Source organism: Dama dama, chromosome 20, assembly GCF_033118175.1.
Source record: "Dama dama isolate Ldn47 chromosome 20, ASM3311817v1, whole genome shotgun sequence".
Lineage (NCBI taxonomy): Eukaryota > Metazoa > Chordata > Mammalia > Artiodactyla > Cervidae > Dama > Dama dama.
In genome coordinates, this window is record NC_083700.1 from 33212460 (window position 1) to 33236021 (window position 23562).

Sequence of the window (23562 nt, forward strand, 5' to 3'; positions counted from 1 at the left end):
TAGTTTCGGGTCTTACATTTAGATCTTTAATCCATTAAGAGTTTATTTTTTTGTATGGTGTTAGAAAGTGTTCTAGTTTCATTCCTCTACAGGTGGTTGACCAGTATTCCCAGCACCACTTGTTAAAGAGATTGTCTTTTTTCCATTGTATAGTCTTGCCTCCTTTGTCAAAGATAAGGTGTCCATAGGTTCATGGATTTATCTTTGGGCTTTCTATTTTGCTCCATTGATCTATATTTGTCTTTGTGCCAGTACCATACTGTCTTGATGACTGTGGCTTTGTAGTACAGCTTGAAGTTAGGCAGGTTGATTCCTCCAGTTCCATTCTTCTTTCTCAAGATTGCTTTGCCTATTCAAGATTTTTTTGTATCTCCATACAAATTGTGAAATTATTTGTTCTAGTTCTGTGAAAAATACAGTTGGGAGCTTGATAGGAATTGCATTGAATCTATAGATCGCTTTGGGTAGTATACTCATTTTCACAATATTGATTTTTCCAATCCATGAACACGGTATATTCTCCATCTATTTGTGTCCTCTTTGATTTCTTTCATCAGTGTTTTATAGTTTTCTGTATACAGGTCTTTTGTTTCTTTAGGTAGATATATTCCTAAATATTTTATTCCTTTTGTTGCAATGATGAATGGAATTGTTTCCTTAATTTCTCTTTCTGTTTTCTAATTGTTAGTGTATAAGAATGCAAGGGATTTTTGTGTGTTAATTTTGTATCCTGCAATTTTACTATATTCAATGATTAGCTCTAGTAATTTTCTGGTAGAGTCTTTAGGGTTTTCTATGTAGAGGTTCATGTCATCTGCAAACAGTGAGAGTTTTACTTCTTATTTTCCTATCTGGATTCCTTCTATTTCTTTTTCTGCTCTGATTGCTGTGGTCAAAACTTCCAAAACTATGTTGAATAGTAGTGGTGACAGTGGGCACACTTGTCTTGTTCCTGACTTTAGGGGAAATGTTTTCAATTTTTCACCATTGAGGATGATGTTTGCAGTGGGTTTGTCATATATAGCTTTTATTATGTTGAGGTATGTTCCTTCTATTCCTGCTTTCTGGAGAGTTTTTATCATAAATGGATGTTGAATTTTGTCAAAGGCTTTTTCTGCATCTATTGAGACAATCATATGGTTTTTATCTTTCAATTTGTTAATGTGGTATATTACATTGATTGATTTGTGGATGTTAAAGAATTCATGCATCCCTGGGATAAAGCCCACTTGGCCATGATGGATGATCTTTTTAATATGTTGTTGGATTCTGTTTGCTAGAATTTTGCTAAGGATTTTTGCATCTATGTTCATCAGTGATATTGGCCTGTAGTTTTCTTTTTTGTGTAGCATCTTTGTCTGGTTCTGAAATTAGGGCGATGGGGGCCTCATAGAATGAGTTTGGAAGTTTACCTTCTTCTGCAATTTTCTGGAAGATTTTGAGTAAGATAGGTGTTAGCTCTTCTCTAATTTTTGGTAGAATTCAGCTGTGAAGCAGTCTGGTTCTGGGCTTTTGTTTGCTGGAAGATTTCTGATTACAGTTTCGATTTCCGTGCTTGTGATGGGTCTGTTAAGATCTTCTATTTCTTCCTGGTTCAGTTTTGGAAAGTTATACATTTCTAAGAATTTGTCCATTTCTTCCAAGTTGTCCTTTTTATTGGCATATAGCTGCTGGTAGTGCTCTCTTATGATCCTTTGTATTTCAGTGTTGTCTGTTGTAATCTCTCCATTTTCATTTCTAATTTTGTTGATTTGGATCTTCTCCTTTTGTTTCTTGATGAGTCTTGCTAATGGTTCATCAATTTTGTTTATCTTTTCAAAAAACCAGGTTTTAGCTTTGTTTATTTTGGCTATGGTCTCTTTTGTTTCTTTTGCATTTATTTCTGCCCTAATTTTTAAGATTTCTTTCCTTCTACTAACCCTGGGGTTCTTCATTTCTTCCTTCTCTAGTTGCTTTAGGTCTAGAGTTAGGTTATTTATTTGGCTTTTTCTTGTTTCTTGAGGTAAGCCTGTATTGTTATGAACCTTCCCCTTAGCACTGCTTTTACAGTGTTCCATAGGTTTTGGGTTGTTGTGTTTTCATTTTCACTCGTTTCTATGCATATTTTGATTTCTTTTTTGATTTCTTCTATGATTTGTTGGTTATTCAGAAGCGTGTTATTTACCCTCCATATGTTGGAACTTTTAATAGTTTTTTTTTTTTTCCCTGTAATTGAGATCTAATCTTACTGCATCGTGGTCAGAAAAGGTGACTGGAATGATTTCAATTTTTTTGAATTTACCAAGGCTAGATATGGCCCAGGATGTGATGTATTCTGGAGAAGGTTCCGTGTGCACGTGAGAAAAAGGTGAAATTTATTTTTGGGGGGTGAAATGTCCTATAGATATCAATTGGGTCTAGCTGGTCCATTGTGTCATTTAAAGTTTTGTGTTTCCTTGTTTATTTTCTGTGTAGTTGATCTATCCATAGGTGTGAGAGGGGTATTAAAGTCTCCAACTATTATTTGTTTTATTGTTAATTTCCCCTTTCATACTTGTTAGCATTTGCCTTACATATGCAGTACTCCTATGTTGGGTGCATATATATTTATAATTGTTATATATCTTCTTCTTGGATTGATCCTTTGATCATTATGTAGTGTCCTTCTTTGTCTCTTTTCACAGCCTTTATTTCAAAGTCTATTTTGTCTGATATGAGTATTGTGACTCTTGTTTTCTTTTGGTCTCCGTTTGCATGAAATATTTTTTTTTTTCAGCTCTTCACTTTCAGCTTGTATGTGTTCCTTGTTTTGAAGTTGGTCTCTTGTAGACAGCATATATAGGGGACTTGCTTTTTTATCCATTCAGCCAGTCTTTGTCTTTTGGTTGGGACATTCAACCCATTTACATTTAAGGTAATTATTGATAGGTATGATCCCATTGCCATTTACTTTGTTGTTTTGGGTTTGCGTTTATAAAACCTTTCTGTGTTTCCTGTCTAGAGAAGATCCTTTAGCATTTGTTGAAGAGCTGGTTTGGTGGTGCTGAATTCTCTCAGCTTTTTCTTGTCTGTAAAGCTTTTAAATTCTCTTTCATATCTGAATGAGATCCTTGCTGGGTACAGTAATCTGGGTTGTAGGTTATTCTCTTTCATTACTTTTAGTATGCCCTGCCGTTTCCTCTGGTCTGAAGAGTTTCTATTGAAAGGTCAGCTGTTATCCCTATGGGAATTCCTTTGTGTGTTATTTGTTGTTTCTCCCTTGCTGCTTTTAATATTTGTTCTTTGTGTTTGATCTTCGTTAATTTGATTAATATGTGTCTTGGGGGTGTTTCACCTTGGGTTTATCCTGTTTGGGACTGTCTGGGTTTCTTGGACTTGTGTGACCATTTCCTTCCCCATTTTGGGTAAGTTTTCAGCTATTATCTCCTTGAATATTTTTTCATGTCCTTTCATTTTGTCTCCTTCTTCTGTGACACCTATGATTCGAATGTTGGGGCGTTTCACATTGTCCCAGAGGTCTCTGAGTTTGCCCTCATTTCTTTTGATTCTTTTTTCTTTTTTCCTCTCTTCTTCATTTATTTCCACCATTTTATCTTCTACCTCACTTATCCTATCTTCTGCCTCTGTTATTCTACTGTTGGTTCCCTCCAGAGTGTTTTTAATCTCATTTATTCAAAAAACATCTCATTTATTGCATTATTCATTTTTAATTGACTCTTTTTTATTTCTTCAAGGTCCTTGTTAAACATTTCTTGCATCTTCCAATCCTTGTATCCAGGCTATTTATCTGTAACTCCATTTTGTTTTCAAGATTTTGTATCATTTTTATTACCATTATTCTAAATTCTTTTTCACGTAGATTCCCTATCTCCTCCTCTTTTGTTTGGCATGGTGGGCATTTTTTATGTTCCTTTACCTGCTGGCTATTTCTCTGCCTTTTCATCTTATTTAGATTACTGTGTTTGGGGTGGCCTTTCTGTATTCTGGTGGCCTGTGGTTCCATCTTATTGTGGAGGTTTCTCCCAGTGGTTGGGGTTAGACGATTCGCTTGCCAAGGTTTCCTGGTTAGGGAAGCTTGCGTCGGTGAGTGGAGCTGGATTTCTTCTCTCTGGAGTGCAATGGAGTGTCCAGTAGTGAGTTTTGAGATGGGTCTATGAGTTTGGTGTGACTTTGGGCAGCCTGTATATTGACGCTCAGGGCTATGTTCCTGCGTTGCTGGAAATTTGCATTGGTATGTCTTGCTCTGGAACTTATTGGCTCTTGGGTGGTGGTTGGTTTCAGTGTAGGTATGGAGGCTTTTGGAAGATCTCTTATTAATTAATGTTCCCTGTAATATCATGGTATTCCAAGCCTTTGCCCCATCTCATAACACTGAAAAAGCTGAATTTGAACGGTTCTATGAAGACCTACAAGACCTTTTAGAACTAACACCCAAAAAAGATGTTCTTTTCATTATAGGGGGCTGGAATGCAAAAGTGGTAAGTCAAGAAACACCTGGAGTGACAGGCAAATTTGGCCTTGGAGTGTGAAATGAAGCAGGGCAAAGGCTAATAGATTTTTGCCAAGAGAACACACTGGTCATAGCAAACACCCTCTTCCAACAACATAAGAGAATACTCTACACATGGACATCATCAGATGGTCAACACCGAAATCAGATTGATTATATTCTTTGCAGCCAAAGATGGAGAAGCTCTATACAGTCAGCAAAAACAAGACGGGGAGCTGACTGTGGCTCAGATCATGAACCCCTTATTGCCAAATTCAGACTTAAACTGAAGAAAGTAGGGAAAACCACTAGACCACTCAGGTATGACCTAAATCAAATCCCTTATGATTATACAGTGGAAGTGAGAAATAGATTTAAGGGGCTAGATCTGATAGACAGAGAGCCTGATGAACTATGGACGGAGGTTCGTGACATTGAATTGGAGACAGGGATCTAGACCATCCCCATGGAAAAGAAAGGCAAAAAAGCAAAATGGTTGTCTGAGGGGGCCTTACTAGTAGCTGTAAAAAGAAGAGAAGCGAAAAGCAAAGGAGAAAAGGAAAGATATTCGCATTTGAATGCATAGTTCCAAAGAATAGCCAGGAGAGATAAGAAAGCCTTCCTCAGCAATCAATGCAAAGAAATAGAGGAAAACAACAGAATGGGAAAGACTAGGGATCTCTTCAAGAAAATTAGAGGTATCAAGGGAACATTTCAGGCAAAGATGGGTTCGATAAAGGACAGAAATGGTATGGACCTAACAGAAGCAGAAGATATCAAGAAGAAGTGGCAAGAATACACAGAAGAACTGTATAAAAAAGATCTTCGTGATGTAATAATCACAATGGTGTGATCACTCACCTAGAGCCAGACATCCTGAAATGTGAAGTCAGGTGGGCCTTAGAAAGCATCACTATGAACAAAGCTAGTGGATGTGATGGAACTCCAGTTGAGCCATTTCAAATCCTGAAAGATGATGCTGTGAAAGTGCTGCACTCAATATGCCAGCATATTTGGAGAACTCAGCAGTGGTCACAGGACTGGAAAAGGTCCGTTTTCATTCCAATCCCAAAGAAAGGCAATGCCAAAGAATGCTCAAACTACCGCACAATTGCACTCATCTCACATGCTAGTAAAGCAATGCTCAAAATTCTCCAAGCCAGGCTTCAGCAATACATGAATCGAGAACTTCCAGATGTTCAAGGTAGTTTTAGAAAAGGCCGAGGAACCAGAGATCAAATTGCCAATATCCACTGGATCATTGAAAAAGCAAGAGAGTTCCAGAAAAACATCTATTTCTGCTTTATTGACTACGCCAAAGCCTTCGACTGTGTGGATCACAATAAACTGTGGAAAATTCTGAAGGAGATGGGAATACCACACCACCTGACCTGCCTCTTGAGAAACCTGTATGCAGGTCAGGAAGCCACAGTTAGAACTGGATATGGAACAACAGACTGGTTCCGAATAGGAAAAGGAGTACGTCAAGACTGTATATTGTCACCCTGCTTATTTAACTCCTATGCAGAGTACATCATGAGAAACACTGGGCTGGAAAAGGCACAAGCTGGAATCAAGATTGCCGGGAGAAATATCAACAACCTCAGACATGCAGATGACACCACCCTTATGGCAGAAAGTGAAGAGGAACTAAAAATCCTCTTGATGAAAGAGAAAGAAGAGAGTGAAAAAGTTAGCTTAAAGCTTAGCTTTCAGAAAACTAAGATCATGGCATCTGGTCCCATCACCTCATGGGAAATAGATGGGGAGACAGTGGAAACAGTGGCTGACTTTATTTTTTGGGGGGCTCCAAAATCACTGCAGATGGTGACTGCAGCCATGAAATTAAAAGACGCTTACTCCTTGGAAGGAAAGTGATGACCAATCTAGATAGCATATTAAAAAGCAGAGACATTACTTTGCGCACAAACGTCCCTCTGGTCAAGGCTATGGTTTTTCCTATGGTCATGTATGGATGTGAGAGTTGGATTGTGAAGAAAGCTGAGCACCAAAAAATTGATGCTTTTGAACTGTGGTGTTGGAGAAGACTCTTGAGAGTCCCTTGGACTGCAAGGAGATCCAACCAGTCCATCCTAAAGGAGATCAGTCCTGGGTGTTCATTGGAAGGACTGATGCTGTAGCTGAATCTCCAGTACTTTGGCCACCTCATGCAAAGAGCTGACTTATTGGAAAAGATCCTGATGCTGGGAGGAATTTGGGGCAGGTGAAAAGGGGACGACAGAGGATGAGATGGCTGGATGGCATCACCGACTTGATGGGCATGAGTTTGAGTAAACTCCGGGAGTTGGTGATGGACAGGGAGGCCTGGCATGCTGCAATTCATGGGGTCGCAAAGAGTCAGACCCGACTGAGTGACTGAACTGAACTGTAATCAGCATTTCTCTGGTGTTCTCAGGTTTTGGGCTTAAACCTCCTGACTCTGGATTTAAATCTTATTCTTCCAGTAGCCTCAAGAATTCTCCATGCATACCACACTGATAATAAAACTTCTAGGTTAGTGGTGAAAAGATTCTCCACAGTGAGAGACACCCAGAGAGGTTCACAGAGGTAGATGAAGAAGAGGAGAGGGAAGAAGGAGATATAGGTGAGCAGGAGGAGAAAAGGGGGGACTCAAGAGGAGAGAGACAGATCTACGCAGTACTCTGTTCCCTAAGTGTTCTCCGCAGCCCAGAACACCCACAGAGATTCACCGAATTGGATTGAGAAGAGAAAGGGAAGGGAAGAAATAGAGGTTATCTGGGGGGGGAAAAGGAGAGTCAAAAAGGGGGAAAGAGTAATCAAACCAGTAATTACACTCTGAGTAAAAATGGGTATTGAAGATTGGATTCTTAATTGTCCAAAATTGATATCAAATACTGAAAAACAAAGATTAAAAATCTAGAGTAGATGTTTGACTCTTAAAAATACAATATTAAAAAAGCATAAAAAATTTTAAGAAAAATATATGAAGTTCGCTTTAAAAATAGAGTCTTTTTTTTTTTTTTTTTTTGCAAGGTTATAGTGGGTTATAACGGAGAAGGCAATGGTAGGCTGCAGTCCATGGGGTTGCGAAGAGTCTGACATGACTGAAAGACTTCACTTTCACCTTTCTCTTTCATGCATTGGAGAAGGAAATGGCAACCCACTCCAGTGTTCTTGCCTGTAGAATCCCAGGGACAACAGAGCCTAGTGGGCTGCTGTCTGTGGGGTTGCACAGAGTCGGACATGACTGAAGTGACTTAGCAACAGCAGTGGGTTATAAAAATGAAAATTAAGGAGTAATAGAGGAGTAATAGAGGACTTTTTAAAAAAAGAAACAAAAATTTTAATTAAAAAAATAATAGTAAAAACCACTACAATATTGTAAAGTAATTAGCCTCCAACTAATAAAAATAAATGGGGAAAAAAAAAACACCCAGTCCAGCCCTCAAAAAAAAAAAATAATAATAATAGTAAAAATATATCTAGGAATTTCTCTGGAGCTGTTGCAGGCAGTGTGGGTTCAGTTTAGCTCCAGATAGTTCCTTTTTCCAGCTTATACTACTCAATATCTATAGGCCCCTTCCAGTGTAATCGGTGTTAACTACAGAGATTTTAATCTGTTGCACCTGTCACTTCTGAAGCGGTTCCTTTTGTTTATTTGGCTCTTGTTTGCAGGCCTCTACAGGGTCTAATTTTCGCCCTGACACAAGTGGGCGGAGGTGGTCTCTTGTTTAGGTTTGCTTGTTCAGTCGTGCTCTGAGGAGGGAGGGGCACTGCAAACAAATATCACTGGGGTGTGTGGGGAGCACTCACAGTGTTCTGGCCACACTGGGTTTGCCCCCGCTCACAGTGTGTGTGCCTTCCCCGTCTACACTGCTCAGGCTCCAGGTTGCTCTCCAGGGAGCGGGCCCTGAGTTGCGTGTACTTCTCAGGCCTAAGCCGCTCAGGTTCAGGTTTTCGGGTATTCCACAAAGACGCAGACAGGGTTGGGCCTGTGTTTTGTGCCTTCCGTGAGCAGCTCAGGTACCCAGGAGCTTGATGAGCACACTCTCCCCAGGTGTGGTGCGCCTTATCCCCTCTGCGGTCCCGTCTCAGTTTCCGCGTGCCCCAGTCCAGTGCGCCTTGTGTCTCTTCTGGGGAGTTGGTCTCTAGCTGCGACCCTCCCAGCGGATGTCAACCATCCAGAATCTCAGGAAGTCTTTGGTTAGAAACTACAAGCCTGTTTGCAATTTTGTAGGGGATGCCCTCTCTGGGGCTGAGTTTGCCCCTTTCCGGCCTGGCACCCACCTCCCCCTGCCTCCTGCAGGGGACGGGCCAGTCAGCAGCCGGCTAGCTCTTCTCTGGTATTGCTCCATTCTTTGTTCTGTGGATGGGCTGGCTGTGCCTTAGGTTTGGTCTTTTCGCAGGTTAATTCTCTCTCTCTCTATTGCTATCCCACAGTTTAAGTTGCTATCTCACATTAGCTCCCTCAGATTGCCCTCAGGGCATTCAGGTACACTTCTTACCCTAAGCAATGCCGCCCACGCCTCTCCATTCAGCCCCACTTGCTGGTGGCAGATGCAAGCGTCTAGGGTACTTTTCTGCTGGGAGTGGCTTTTAGGCTTGTAATCTGTGCATTTTATTTATTTTTCCTCCCAGTTAGGTTGCCCTCTGAGATTTGAAAACTTCCCCCAGACTCACCAGTGAGAGGGATTCCTGGTGTTTGGAAACTTCCTCTATTAAGACTCCCTTCCTGGGACGGATATCTGTCTCTAACTCTTTTGTCTCTCTTTTTATCTTTTATATTTTGTCCTACCTCCTTTTTGAAGACAGTGGGCTGCTTTTCTGGCTGCCTGATGTCCTCTGCTAGCGATCAGAAGTTGTTTTGTGGAGTTTGCTCAGCATTCAAATGTAGTTTCCATGAATTTGTGGAGGAGAAAGTGGTCTCCTCATCCTATTCCTCCACCATCTTAGCTCCTCTCCAGTCTTTTGTTTCTTTAGGTAGATATATTCCTAAGTATTTTATTCTTTTCGTTGCAATGGTGAATGGAATTGTTTCCTTAATTTCTCTTTCTGTTTTCTCATTGTTAGTGTATAGGAATGCAAGGGATTTCTGTGTGTTAATTTTGTATCCCGCAACTTTACTATATTCATTGATTAGCCCTAGTAATTTTCTGGTGCAGTCTTTAGGGTTTTTCTATGTAGAGGATCAATGCAAAGAAATAGAGGAAAACAACAGAAGGGAAAGACTAGAGCTCTATTCAAGAAAATTAGAGATACCAAGGGAACATTTCATGCAAACATGGGTTCGATAAAGGACAGAAATGGTATGGACCTAACAGAAGAAGAAGATATTAAGAAGAGGTGGCAAGAATACACAGAAGGACTGTACAAAAAAATTTTAACGACCCAGATAATAACGATGGTGTGATCACTCACCTAGAGCCAGACATCCTGAAATGTGAAGTCAGGTGGGCCTTAGAAAGCATCACTACAATCAAATCTAGGGGAGGTGATGAAATTCCAATTGAACTATTTCAATTCTGAAAGATGATGCTGTGAAAGTGCTACACTCAATATGCCATCAAATTTGGAAAACTCAGCAGTGGCCTCAGGACTGGAAAAGTTCAGTTTTCATTCCAATCGCTAAGAAAGGCAATGCCAAAGAATGCTCAAACTACTGCACAATTGTGCTCATCTCACACCCTAGTAAAGTGATGCTCAAAATTCTCCAAGTCAGGCTTCAGCAGTACGTGAACTGTGAACTTTTCTCAGGTTAATTCTCTCTCTCTCTATTGCTATCCCACAGTTTAAGTTGCTATCTCACATTAGCTCCCTCAGATTGTTCAAGCTGGTTTTAGAAAACACAGAGGAACCGGAGATCAAATTGCCAATATCCACTGGATCATCAAAAAAGCAACAGAGTTCCAGAAAAACATCTATTTCTGCTTGACTGACTATGCCAAAACCTTCAACTGTGTGGATCACAATAAACTATGGGAAATTCTGAAGGAGATGGGAATACCACACCACCTGACCTGCCTCTTGAGAAACCTGTATGCAGGTCAGGAAGCCACAGTCAGAACTGGACATGGAACAACAGACTGGTTCCAAATAGGAAAAGGAGTACGTCAAGGCTGTATATTGTCACCCTGCTTATTTAACTTATATGCAGAGTACATCATGAGAAACGCTGGGCTGGAAGAAGCACAAGCCGCAATCAAGATTGCTGGGAGAAATATCAATAACCTCAGATATGCAGATGATACCACCCTTACAGCAGAAAGTGAAGAGGAACTAAAAGGCTTCCTGATGAAAGTGAAAGAGGAGAGTGAAGAAGTTGGCTTAAAGTTCAACATTCAGAAAACTAAGATCATGGCATCTGGTCCCATCATCTCATGGGAAATAGATGGGGAGACAGTGGAAACAGTGGCTGACTTTATTTTGGGGGGGCTCCAAAATCACTGCAGATGGTGACTGCAGCCATGAAATTAAAAGACGCTTACTCTTTGCAAGAAAAGTTATGACCAACCTAGATACAGCATATGAAAAAGCAGAGACATTACTTTGCCAACAAAGGTTCATCTAGTCAAGGCTATGTTTTTTCCATTAGTCATGTATGGATGTGAGAGTTGGACTGTGAAGAAAGCTGAGCACCGAAAAATTGATGCTTTTGAGCTGTGGTGTTGGAGAAGACTCTTGAGAGTCCCTTGGACTGCAAGGAGATCCAACCAGTCCATCCTAAAGGAGATCAGTCCTGGGTGTTCATTGGAAGGACTGATGCTGAAGCTGAAACTCTAATACTTTGGCCACCTGATGCGAAGAACTGACTCATTGGAAAAACCCTGATGCTGGGAAAGATTGAAGGCAGGAGAAGAAGGGGATGGCAGAGGATGAGATGGTTGGATGACATCACCGACTCAGTGGACATGAGTTTGAGTAAGCTCCGGTAGTTGTTGATGGGCAGGGAGCCCTGGTGTGCTGCAGTTCATGTGATGGCAAAGAGTCAGACACGACTGAGTGACTGAACTGAACTGAAGCCAGGGGTCAAATTCTACTCTTTGTATGTAACTGACCAGTTTTCTCAACAATTTATTGAAGAGACTGTTGTTTCTCCTTTTTGTATTTTTGGCTCCCTCATTGTAAATTAATTGACCACATATCCATTCATTTATTTCTGAATTCTATTCTGGTTCATTTCTCCATGTCCAAATCATTCCACTTTGATCACCATGTTTCATAAAATATTTACCTGAATTGACCAAAATTTCATTCAGGTTTTTTCATATCTCATGGAAACTTTGGCCAACCCAATATTTTGAGAAATCAGGAAATGTGATGCCTTCAGCTTTGTTCTTCTTTTTCAAGATTGCTTTGGCTCTTTGAGGGTGTTTTGTGGTTCCATACACATTTTAGGATTGTTTTCCTTATTTATGAGAAAAATATCATTGGAACATATTGGGACTATATTGAATCTGTAAATTGTTTTGGGCAGCATGGACATTTTAACAGTATTCTTCTCATCCATGAACCAAATATCTTTCAATTATTTTGAGGTTTTTAAATATCTTTTAGCTTTCAGTATATAGAACTCATAACTCATCAGTTATATTTATTTCTAAATATTTTACTTTTTCTGATACTATGGTGAACGCGATTGTTTCCTAATTTTTCTTTCTGGTAGTTCAATGTTGATGCATAGAAACATAAATTAGTTTTGTATACCAATTTTGTATTCTGCAACTTTACTGAACTCAGTTATTAGTTCTAACAATGTTTGTGGTGGGGTTTTCAGAGTTTTATACACCTAATATCGTCATCTGCAAATAGAAATAATTTTATATGTTCCTTTCTTATTCTAATGCCATTCATTTCTTTTTCTTGTCTGACTGCTCTGACGGAATTTCACTACTATGTTGAATTAAAGTGGCAGGGGTGGGCATTCTTGTCTTGTTTTTGATCTTGGAGGAAAATAATTCAACATATCACTGTTGAGTATAATGGTAGCTGTGGGCTTGTAATATATGGACATTATTATGTTGAGATACAGTCCCTAAGTCAATTTCTTGAGAGTTTTTACCCTGAAATAATATTAAATTTTGTTAAATGCTTTTTCTGCATCTGTTGAGATGATCATATAATTTTTATTTTTCAGTTTGTTAATGTATATCACATTGGTTTATTTGTGGATGTTAAATCATCCTTGTTTCTCTGGAATAAATCCCACTTGGCTATGGCATATGATCTTTTTAATGCAGTGTTGACTTTGATTTGCTAATATTTTGTTGAGAATTTTTGTATCTATGTTTGTCAGGGATTTTGTCCTATAATTCTCTTTTCTTAGAGCATCCCTGCCTGGTTTAGGTATCAAGGTGTTGATGGCCTCATAAAAAGAGTTTGGAAGTGTCTCCTCCTCTTCTATTTTTTGGAAGAGTTTGAGCTGGATGTATATTAGTTCTTCTAATGTTTGATAGAGTTTATTAGTGAAGGCTTCTGGTTCTGAACTTTGTTGGAAGGATTTTGATTACTGACTCAATCTCTTTACTGGTAATTGGACTGCTCAGATTTTATATTTCTTCATGCTTTTCTGTTCCATGAATTTCTTCTTCTGTGCAAAGCCCTGGAGGGAGAGTCATGATGAGTTCTCATGCACCCATTAGGAATCACTTTTTTTGTTTGTTTCCAGTTGTCTTGTGAGTCTCTTGGACACAATCTCTACTGGGTTTTAGAGTGAGACGTTTTGGGAACCTGTCCCTCTGGATGGGAGTCTCAAAAGTTGGGGTCCAAACTTTTGTGTGGTCCAAACTCTTCACTCCTTGAGAAGAAGCTGAGAGTTGAGTGTTCCCTCCCAACTGTATGGGCACTGTATTAAAGATGGAGTTTAAGGTGTGAGAGTGTGTCTCAGCCTTTCCTACCCGTTTCAGTATCAGTATTTTCTCATTGGTCTGTTGTGTAGGACTGACTCAGCTAGTTCCTGGATCTCTTTAGGAGGGAATTTCTCTGAGTATAACTGTACATTCAGTGAATCTGTGGGAGGAGGGAAACTCAGGAGTCTCCTGTGTCACCATCTTGTTGACTCATGATCTAGAATTTCTTTTAATGAGGTTGTTCTGGTGACAAATAATTGTATTATTTTTGCCTCAAATTGTCTTTCACTTTCATTTTTTTAGATTATAATCTTTATTTTTTAGAGCAATTTTGGATTCACAGCAAAATTTAACAGAATGTTTGGAGAGTTTCCATATATTGTACCTTGTGTCTCCATACATACACATCCTCCTCCCGCTATTGACATCCTTCTCCACAGTTGTACAATCGTTAAAATTGATGCAATTACATTGACAAATCATGATCATTCAAAGCCCATAATTTATATGTGTTTAATTTGGTGAACATTCTGTGGATTTTGGCAAATATATAATGACAGGTATCTACCATTATAGTATCATACAGAATGGTTTCACTGCCCTAAAAAAAACTTTCTGCTCTGCCTATTCATCCTTCTTTTCCACAACCGCAATGACTACTAATCTTTTTTACAGTCTCTGTAGATTTTCCTTATCCAGAATGTCATATAATTAGAATCGTATGATTCAGATTGGCTTCTTTCACTTAGTAGCATGCATTTAAGAATCTTTCATGTCTTTCCATAACTTGATACCTAATTTCTTTTTAACACTGAATAATATTCTATTGCCTGCATGTACCAGTGTATTTACCCATTCACCTATTGAAGGACATCTTGGTTGATTCCAGGTTTTGGCAATTATGAATAAAATTGCTATAAATATATGTGTGCAAGTTTTGTGTGTGTGGGCATAAATTTTCAACTCCATAAGCTTCATTAGCCAGGATGTCTTAGTGACATCAGTGAGAAGAGGCTCTCTGCCAATAAGAGATATATGCACAAGCAAGAAGTAGATCAGTTTTCTGTTACTGTAGAATTACCTAGTTTACTCTAACAGATTCTGTTTAATCTTATTGTAGCATCTGTAATGACACCCCCTTTACATTCCAGGTATTTGCTTTTTCTCTTGGTTCTTTTCTCTCTCTCTCTGTTTCTCACATTCTGTGTGTCTCTCTCTCCCTGTTTTTTTCCTTCCTCCCCACCCTCCCCCCACCCTCCAAGTCGCACCACCAGAGGTTTATCTTTTCAAAAAACAAATTCTGGACTTTGCTTATGTTTGTTTTCTATTTTTAAACTTCTGATCCTTCATTTAATATTCTTCCTTCTGCTTTACAACATGTTTAATTATTTTGCTTTTATTTTTCTAACTTATTGAGATTTTAGCTCATTAATTCTCATCGCTTCTTTTTTTCTAACACATACATTTAAGGCTGTAAATTCTCTCCAAACTGTAGCTGCTTCCCATGTATCTTGAGATATATATATATATATATATATATATTAGTATATTATTATATATATATAATATATATATTATATATATATATTAGTGTTAGCATTCAAAATATTCTCTAATTTATATTATGCTTTCTTCTCTATTCCATGGGTACTTCCTAAATTCTAAATAAATTAAAGTCCTTTTTTTGTCTTTCTTTAGTAGACTTCCAGTATAAATGGATTATGAGCAAAGGACATATTCAATATATTTTCAGGTCTTTGAAATTTTAGACATTTCTCTTGTAAATAATATATAATTTGATGTTCAGAAAATTCAGTATGATACTTTGTCTTTTGACTAGTTCCTGTCATTCATTTACATTCAATTTCAGTTTAGTTCAGTTCAGTCACACTGTCATGTCTGACTCTTTGTGACCCCAGGCCTCCCTGTCCATCACCAGCTCCCGGAATCTACCTAGAATCATGTTCATTGAGTCAGTGATGATATCCAACCATCTCATCCTCTGTCATCCCCTTCTCCTGCCCTCAATCTTTCCCAACATCAGGGTCTTTTCTTTCTTGTTTTTAAAATTTATTTTAATTGGAGGCTAATTACTTTACAATATTGTGGTGGTTTTTGCCATACATTCACATGAATCAGCCATGGGTGTACATGGGTTCCCCATCCTGACACTCCCTCCCACCTAACTCCCCACCCCATCACTCAGGGTTATCCCAGTGCACCAGCCCTGAGCACCTTGTTTCATGCATTGAACTGGACTGGCAATCTATTTCACATATGATAATATACATGTTTCAATGCTATTCTCTCAAATCATCCCACCCTCACCTTCTCCCACAGAGTCAAAAGTCTGTTCTTTACATCTGTGTCTCTTTCGCTGTGTCTTTTGCTGTCTCTCACATATAGGGTCATCATTACCATCTTTCTAAATTCCATATATATGCATTAACATACCATATTGGTGTTTTTCTTTCTGACTTACTTCTTTCTGTAAAATAGGTTCCAGTTTCATCCACCTCATTAGAACTGATTCAAATGTATTCTTTTCAATAGCTGAGTAATATTCCATTGTGTATATGTACCACAGCTTCTTATCCATTCATCTGCCAATGGACATCTAGGTTGCTTCCATATCCTGGCTATTGTAAACAGTGCTGTGATGAACATTGGCATACACGTTTCTCTTTCAATTCTGTTTTCCTCAGTGTGTATGCCCAGTAGTGGTATTGCTGGGTCATATCGCAGCTCTATTTCCAGTTTTTTAAGGAATCTCCACACTGATCTCCATAGTGGCTATACTAGTTTGCATTCCCACCAACAGTGTAAGAGGGTTCCCTTTCTCTGCACCCTCTCCAGCATTTATTGTTTGTAGACTTTTTGATAGCAGCCATTCTGACCAGCGTGAGATGGTACCTCATTGTGGTTTTGATTTGCATTTCTCTGATAATAAGTGATGTTGAGCATTTTGTCATGTGTTTCTTAGCGCTCTTCGCATCAGGTGACCAAAGTATCAGGGTTTCACTTTCAACATCAGTCTTTCCAGAACACTCAGGGCTGATCTCCCTTAGGATCGACTGGTTGGATCTCCTTGCAGTCCAAGGGACTCTCAAGAGTCTTCTCCAACACCACAGTTCAAAAGCATCAATTCTTCGGTGCTCATCTTTCTTTATAGTCCAACTCTCACACCCATACATAACTACTGGAAAAACCATAGCCTTGACTAGATGAACCTTTGTTGGCAAAGTAATGTCTCTGCTTTTTAATATGTGGTCTAGGTTGGTCATAACTTTCCTTTCAAGGAGTATGCGTCTTTTAATTTCATGGCTGCAGTCACCATCTGCAGTGATTTTGGAGCCCCCAAAAATAAAGTCTGCCACTGTTTCCACTGTTTCCCCATCTATTTGCCATGAAGTGATGGGACCAGATGCCATGATCTTAGTTTTCTGAATGTTGAGCTTTAAGTCAGCTTTTCCCACTCTCCTCTTTCACTTTCATCAAGAGGCTCTTTAGTTCTTCTTTGCTTTCTGCCATAAGAGTGGTGTCATCTGCATATCTCAGGTTATTGATATTTCTTCAAGTAATCTTGATTCCAGCTTGTGCTTCATCCAGTTCAGCGTTTCTCATGATGTACTCTGCATATAAATTAAATAAGCAGGCTTACAATATACAGCCTTGATGTACTCCTTTCCTGATTTGCAACCAGTCTGTTGTTCCATGTCCAGTTCTAAGTGTTGCTTCCTGACCTGCATACAGATTTCTCAAGAGGAAGGTCAGGTGATCTGTTATGCCCATCCCTTTCAGAATTTTCCACAGTTTATTGTGATCCACACAGTCGAAGGCTTTGGTGTAGTCAATAAAGCAGAAATAGATGTTTTTCTGGAACTCTCTTGCTTTTTCAATGATCCAACAGATGTTGGCAATTTGATCTCTGGTTCCTCTGCCTTTCCTAAAACCAGCTTGAACATCTGGAAGTTCATAGTTCACGTATTGCTGAAGCCTGGCTTGGAGAAAAGAGTCGGACATGACTGAGCTACTGAACTGACTGAGGATTTCTTTCTACCCTCTTATTTTGTTCTTTACATTTATCATATGTGTTCACTGTGTCTTATTTCTTTTCTTGACTTTGCTTTAATTGACTATTATTATCATTATTATATTCATTTATTCAACATAATTATTGAATAATTATACTCAATTATTATCATTATTATACTCTCTTGGAAGCTTAAAAATGTTCTTTCTCCTCTGATGGTGCCTACCCTAGAAATTATAAACTGCACACTTTACTTTTCAAAGTCTGAATTTAAAAAATATTTACTCATTTAAAATATAAATGCACATTTAACTCCATTTATCCTCTTCTTGATTTGTTGTCTAGTGTTTTAAAACTATATTTTTCCATCCCAACAATACATTGTTATAATTGTTTTATAGAATCAATGGTCATTTACATTTGCCCACATATTTATGAAGCTTTTTCTTCTTGATTCTTTTTCTATTTCAGATCCTCCACCTAGGATCAATTACCTTAGGCTTAAAATTTATGCTTTGGAATTTTCTTTAGTGAATCCCTGCTGAAGACAAATTCTTTTGACTATTCTTTTCACAAAAACATTTTTATCTCAGACTCAGCACTTTGAAGTTCACTCTCTTCTGGAGAGAGTTACTACTGATATGTCAATGGTCAATCTGTCGTTTCTTCAGAAGTAAACTTTCTTTGACTGCTGTTAAGATTTTTCTCCATCTTTGGTTTTCTTCAGTTTTCCTGTGATACTCATAACTGTAGATTTATTTTTACTTATCCTTTAGATTAAATGAATCTTTTCAATCTATGCATTGGGGTCTTTCATTAACTCTCAGATACGTTCTCTTCAAATATTTCCTTTGGTTCATTTCTCTCTATTCTTTCCAGGACTCAAATAAAACAAATTCAAACTATTTTTATACATCTTTTATCCTCTCTACATTTTTTGTATTTTTATAATCTATGTTGCATTCTCAATATATTTTTCTGTTTTATCTTCCTGGTCACAAATTCTGTCTTTTGTTTCTATTCAATCTATTGCCACATATGTCTGTTGAAGTTTTTAATTTTAATTATTGTTTTTTCATTCTAGATGTTATTTGATTCTTTTTAAAGTCTATGATTTTTTATGTTTTTTTTTATTTCCAATGAAATTTTTTAAGTTTATGACTTACTTTTATTACACATTAAGCATAGTTGCTTTAAAAGATGCATCTGAAAAGTTCAACACCTGAAATCTGTCTCTGCTGACTCTTATTTATGTTGGTTCTTGCTCATGTTATAGTGTCATTTTCTTTTATGGCTCAGAAATTTGAATTGCTTGCTGGCCATTGTCCTTTAAAAATTATTTAGGGGCATTTCCTGAGGCCTAAGACAGATTTCCGCTCCTCCACAGAGGTTTTTGGTTTACCTCTCTTAGGTCTCTGGGCATGTTTATTTGGGACAACTCAAATCAAAATTCTGTGAGTCATTAGTCCACCTAGACCTTGTATACACAGCATGCAAAGACATGTGAGACTTGATTAGCTGTTATAACCACACAAGTAGGTCTCTTTGCTTTTCCTGTTCTTTTTCTCTTCCTACTTGCTTCAAAACCGCAGCAACCCATTCCATAATTAATCAGAGTTTGTAGGAAGTTTCCGGTTTGTTATGACTGAGGATGTGGTTCAATATAGAGGCCTCTCACCTTTTCCCCACCCCGTTATGCATAATGGTGGGTCTTATCAGAGAATTGAAATGCAAGTATTTGTGGCATTAGCTCATATCTTCTGGACAAGGGCAACCTTGGCGCTCTAAATTACACTTTTGTTTGCCCATTGCTAGAACTGCAACTTCTATGGCTATTTTCAAGTTTTTTTTCTTTGTTCTTACTAAGGGTCACCATGATATGTCTAAGTATGATTTTGTATTTTCCTTCAGAAAATAATTCATTGGGCTTTATTTAGTAATTGTATTTTTCATTACTTCTGGACTATTCTCAGCCATTATCACTTCAAGTATCTTGTCTACCAATCTTTGTATCTCCTTTCTCTGAAACTCCAGTTACACTTATGTTAGACTCTTTAGCTTAATCCTCACCATTTCTTAACTCCACCTTTATATTTTTCACTCTTTCTATGTGCTACTGTGTTCATTTACTAGAGCTGCTGGAACAAATAACCACTAATTCTGTGTCTTCAAACCACAGAAGTTTTATTCTCTCATAGTTCTGAAGGCAGAAGTTCAAAATCAAGGTGTCTTCAGGGTTTATTCCTTCTGGATGCTCTGGGGAAGAATCTGTTCCATGTCATTCTCTTATCTTCTGGTGGTTGTTGGCAAGTCTTGGTGTTCTTTGGCTTGTAGACTCAGCACTCCATTCTCTACTTCTGACTTCACATGGCCTTCACCTATGGGTCTTCCTCTCTGAACCTGTGTTTTGAATATTCCTCCCCCTTCTCTTATAACGATGACAGACATTAGATTTAGGGCTCTCCCTAAATCTAATGCCTTTTGTCCTAAATCTGGAATGATCCTTATCTGAAGATCATTAATATAATACCATCTGCAAAACCCTATTTCTGAATAAGGTCATATTCATAATACCAAAGGTTAGAATTTGAACATATATTTTGGGGGGACAAAATTCAACATGCTGCAGCTACATTCTGATTAATTTACCTTTATAAATCTTCTGACTCGATGGACATGAGTTTGAGCAAGCTCCAGGAATTGGTGTGGACAATGGACAGGGAAGACTGGTGTGCTGCAGTCCATAGGGTTGCAAAGAGTCAGACACGACTGCACGACTAATCTAAACTGATATATCTTCCTGTTTATTAATCTATCTTTAGTTATATCAAATCTTCTGTTAAACATATTCACTTTTGTTTTTGTTTGCATTTTTTAATTTATATTTTTAAAATTTCAATTATTAATTTTTCATTTTAAAAAATGCCTAGTCTCTCTTTAGTGTTTTCTCTGCACATATTTAAAAATTGTCTTTAATTTTTATAAGTATATGAAAACATGGTTATTTATATTTTGTGTCAAGTTACTCCAATACCTGAAGTTTCATGAGCCCTCTCCTATCTTGCTGCTTCTCTTGGTTAAGAGTGCCTTGTTTTCTCATGTGTTTAGTGAATCTTGACTGTGAATAGTTGAATTTCATTGAAAATTTGCTCTTTTAGATTCATGGGGATCTGGTATTATGTGTGCTCCTCCAGAAACTGTGTGCATTTTTCATCAGCGAGGACTCCACATAACTTTTCATTTGGAACTATGTTAAACTAAATTTTTAGCTTGAGAGTCTGGATTTGGACACTATAAATTTGCACCTTATGTCAATGTGATAACCAGACTGTGAATTCTGGGGGGGTTTTGATGTTGTTTGTTTGTTTGTAGTGTGATTTTTTGCTTTCTTTTGTTTTAATTTTATTTACTTATTTATTTTTGGCTGTGCTGGGTCTTGTTGCTGCTCAGGTTTTTCTCTAACTGTTTCAAGTGCAACTAGTCTCTTTTTGTGGAGCCTGGGCTCTAGGGTGCGAGGGCTTCAGTAGTTTTGGCTCTGAAGCACTAGAGAACAGATTCAATAGTTGTGATGCTCAGGTTTAGTCGCCCCAAGGCATGTGGGATCTTTCCTGGATCAGGGATCAAACCCATGTCTCCTGAATTGGCAGGTAGATCTTTTTTTTTTTTTTTTTTTTCATTTATTTTTTATTAGTTGGAAGCTAATTACTTTACAATATTGTAGTGATTTTTGCCATACATTAACAAGAATCAGTCATGGATTTAAATGTGTTCCCCATCCCGATTCCCCCTCCCACCTCCCTCCACATCCACTGAGCCACCAGGGAAGCCCCTGAATTCAGTTTTTTTAGGGCTGTTGCCTTCCTCTGTTATGCTACCAAGTTTCAGGCAATTTTCATATAACCTTTGGTGAAAGTGAACAGTCTTTCTAGTTCTCTCTTACACTAAGGTGGAACCCTTTGGGGTCTTTGACTTAAAGGAGGAAAGATCTATTCTTATACTCTCCACCATGAGCAGATCCCCGAGTTGTCCTCCTGTACTCCATGTTCCATGAGACTATGAAACTGATACCCAAGTTCATCTAGTTTGGCAAAGGCCCTCAAATTCCTCTTATTTCTCTGATTCATGCCATCACTATGTCTCTGACTTGAGAATTTCTTGCTTTCTTTGCAGCTCAACAGTGTTTGTTTGCTTTATTTTTTTCTTTCTTTAATTGGAAGTCTTCATTAATTTTCATATCATCCTTAGAGAGAGGGCATGCTAACCTTCTCTGTATCATTCCAATTCTAGCATTTGTGCTGCTGAAGAGAGTACTCAACAATGCTCTTAATAAAACATTTTAAAGTTTTTATTTAGCATTCTGGGTTTTTTGTTTTTTTTTCATTTATTTTTATTAGTTGGAGACTAATTACTTTACAGTATTGTAGTGGTTTTTGCCATACATTGACATAAATCAGCCATGGGTTTACATGTGTTCCCCATCCTGAACCCCCCTCCCTCTTCCCTCCCCATCCCATCCCTCTAGGTTATCCCAGTGCACCAGCCCCGAGCCCTCACGCATCCAACCTGGACTGGTGATCTGTTTCACACTTGATGATATACATGTTTTGATGCTGTTCTGTCAGATCATCCCACCCTCACCTTCTCCCATAGAGTCCAAAAGTCTGTTCTATACATCTGTGTCTCTTTTTCTGTCTTGCATATAGGGTTATCATTACCATCTTTCTAAATTCCATATATATATGCATTAGTATACTGTATTGGTGTTTTTCTTTCTGGCTTATTTCACTCTGTATAATGAGCTCCAGTTTCATCCATCTCATTAGAACTGATTCAAATGAATTCTTTTTAATGGCTGAGTAATATTCCATCGTGTATATGTACCACAGCTTCCTTATCCATTCATCTGCTGATGGGCATCTAGGTTGCTTCCATGTCCTGGTAATTATAAACAGTGCTGTGATGAACATTGGGATGCAAGTGTCTCTTTCAGTTCTGGTTTCCTTGGTGTGTATGCCCAGGAGTGGGATTGCTGGGTCATATGGCAGTTCTATTTCCAGCTATTTAAGGAATCTCCACACTGTTCTCCATAGTGGCTGTACTAGTTTGCATTCCCACCAACAGTGGAAGAGGGTTCCCTTTTCCCCACACCCTGTCCAGCATTTATTGCTTGTAGACTTTTGAATAACAGCCATTCTGACTGGCGTGTAATGGTACCTCATTGTGGTTTTGATTTGCTTTTCTCTGATAATGAGTGATGTTGAGCATCTTTTCATGTGTTTGTTAGCCATCTGTATGTCTTCTTTGGAGAAATGTCTGTTTAGATCTTTGGCCCATTTTTTGATTGGGTCATTTATTTTTCTGGACTTGAGCTGCAGGAGTTGCTTGTATATTTTTGAGATTAATTCTTTGTCTGTTTCTTCATTTGCTATTATTTTCTCCCATTCTGAAGGCTGTCTTTTCACCTTGCATATAGTTTCCTTCGTTGTGCAAAAGCTTTTAAGTTTAATTAGATCCCATTTGTTTATTTTTGCTTTTATTTCCAATATTCTGGGGGGTGGGTCATAGAGGATACTGCTGTGATTTATGTTGGAGAATGTTTTGCCTATGTTCTCCTCTAGGAGTTTTATAGTTTCTGGCCTTACATTTAGATCTTTAATCCATTTTGAGTTTATTTTTGTGTATGGTGTTAGAAAGTGTTCTAGTTTATTCTTTTACAAGTGGTTGACCAGTTTTCCCAGCACCACTTGTTAAAGAAGTTGCCTTTTTTCCATTGTATATCCTTGCCTCCTTTGTCAAAGATAAGGTGTCCATAGGTACGTGGATTTATCTCTGGGCTTTCTATTCTGTTCCATTGATCCATATTTGCCTTTGTGCCAGTACCATACTGTCTTGATGACTGTAGCTTTGTAGTATAGCCTGAAGTCAGGCAGATTGATTCCTCCAGTTCGATTCCTCTTTCTAAAGATTGTTTTGGCTATTCGAGGTTTTTTGTATTTCCATACAAATTGTGAAATTATTTGTTCTAGTTCTGTGAAATACCATTGGTAGCTTGATAGGGAGTGCATTGAATCTATAGATCGCTTTGGGTAGTATACTCATTTTGACACTATTGATTTTTCCAATCCATGAACACAGTATATTTCTCCATCTATTTGTGTCCTCTTTGATTTCTTTCATCAGTGTTTTATAGTTTTCTGTATATAGGTCTTTCCTTTCTTTAGGTAGATATACTC

General features: G+C 38.2%; 1 non-coding gene across 1 annotated transcript; it reads right to left on the minus strand.

Annotated features, from left to right (window-relative positions):
- Nucleotides 1–21533: 21533 nt before the first annotated feature.
- Nucleotides 21534–21640, minus strand: LOC133041800 (U6 spliceosomal RNA). The gene has a single exon (XR_009689371.1). It is a non-coding gene; the product is annotated as a U6 spliceosomal RNA (small nuclear RNA).
- Between the last annotated feature and the right edge of the window lie 1922 nt (nucleotides 21641–23562).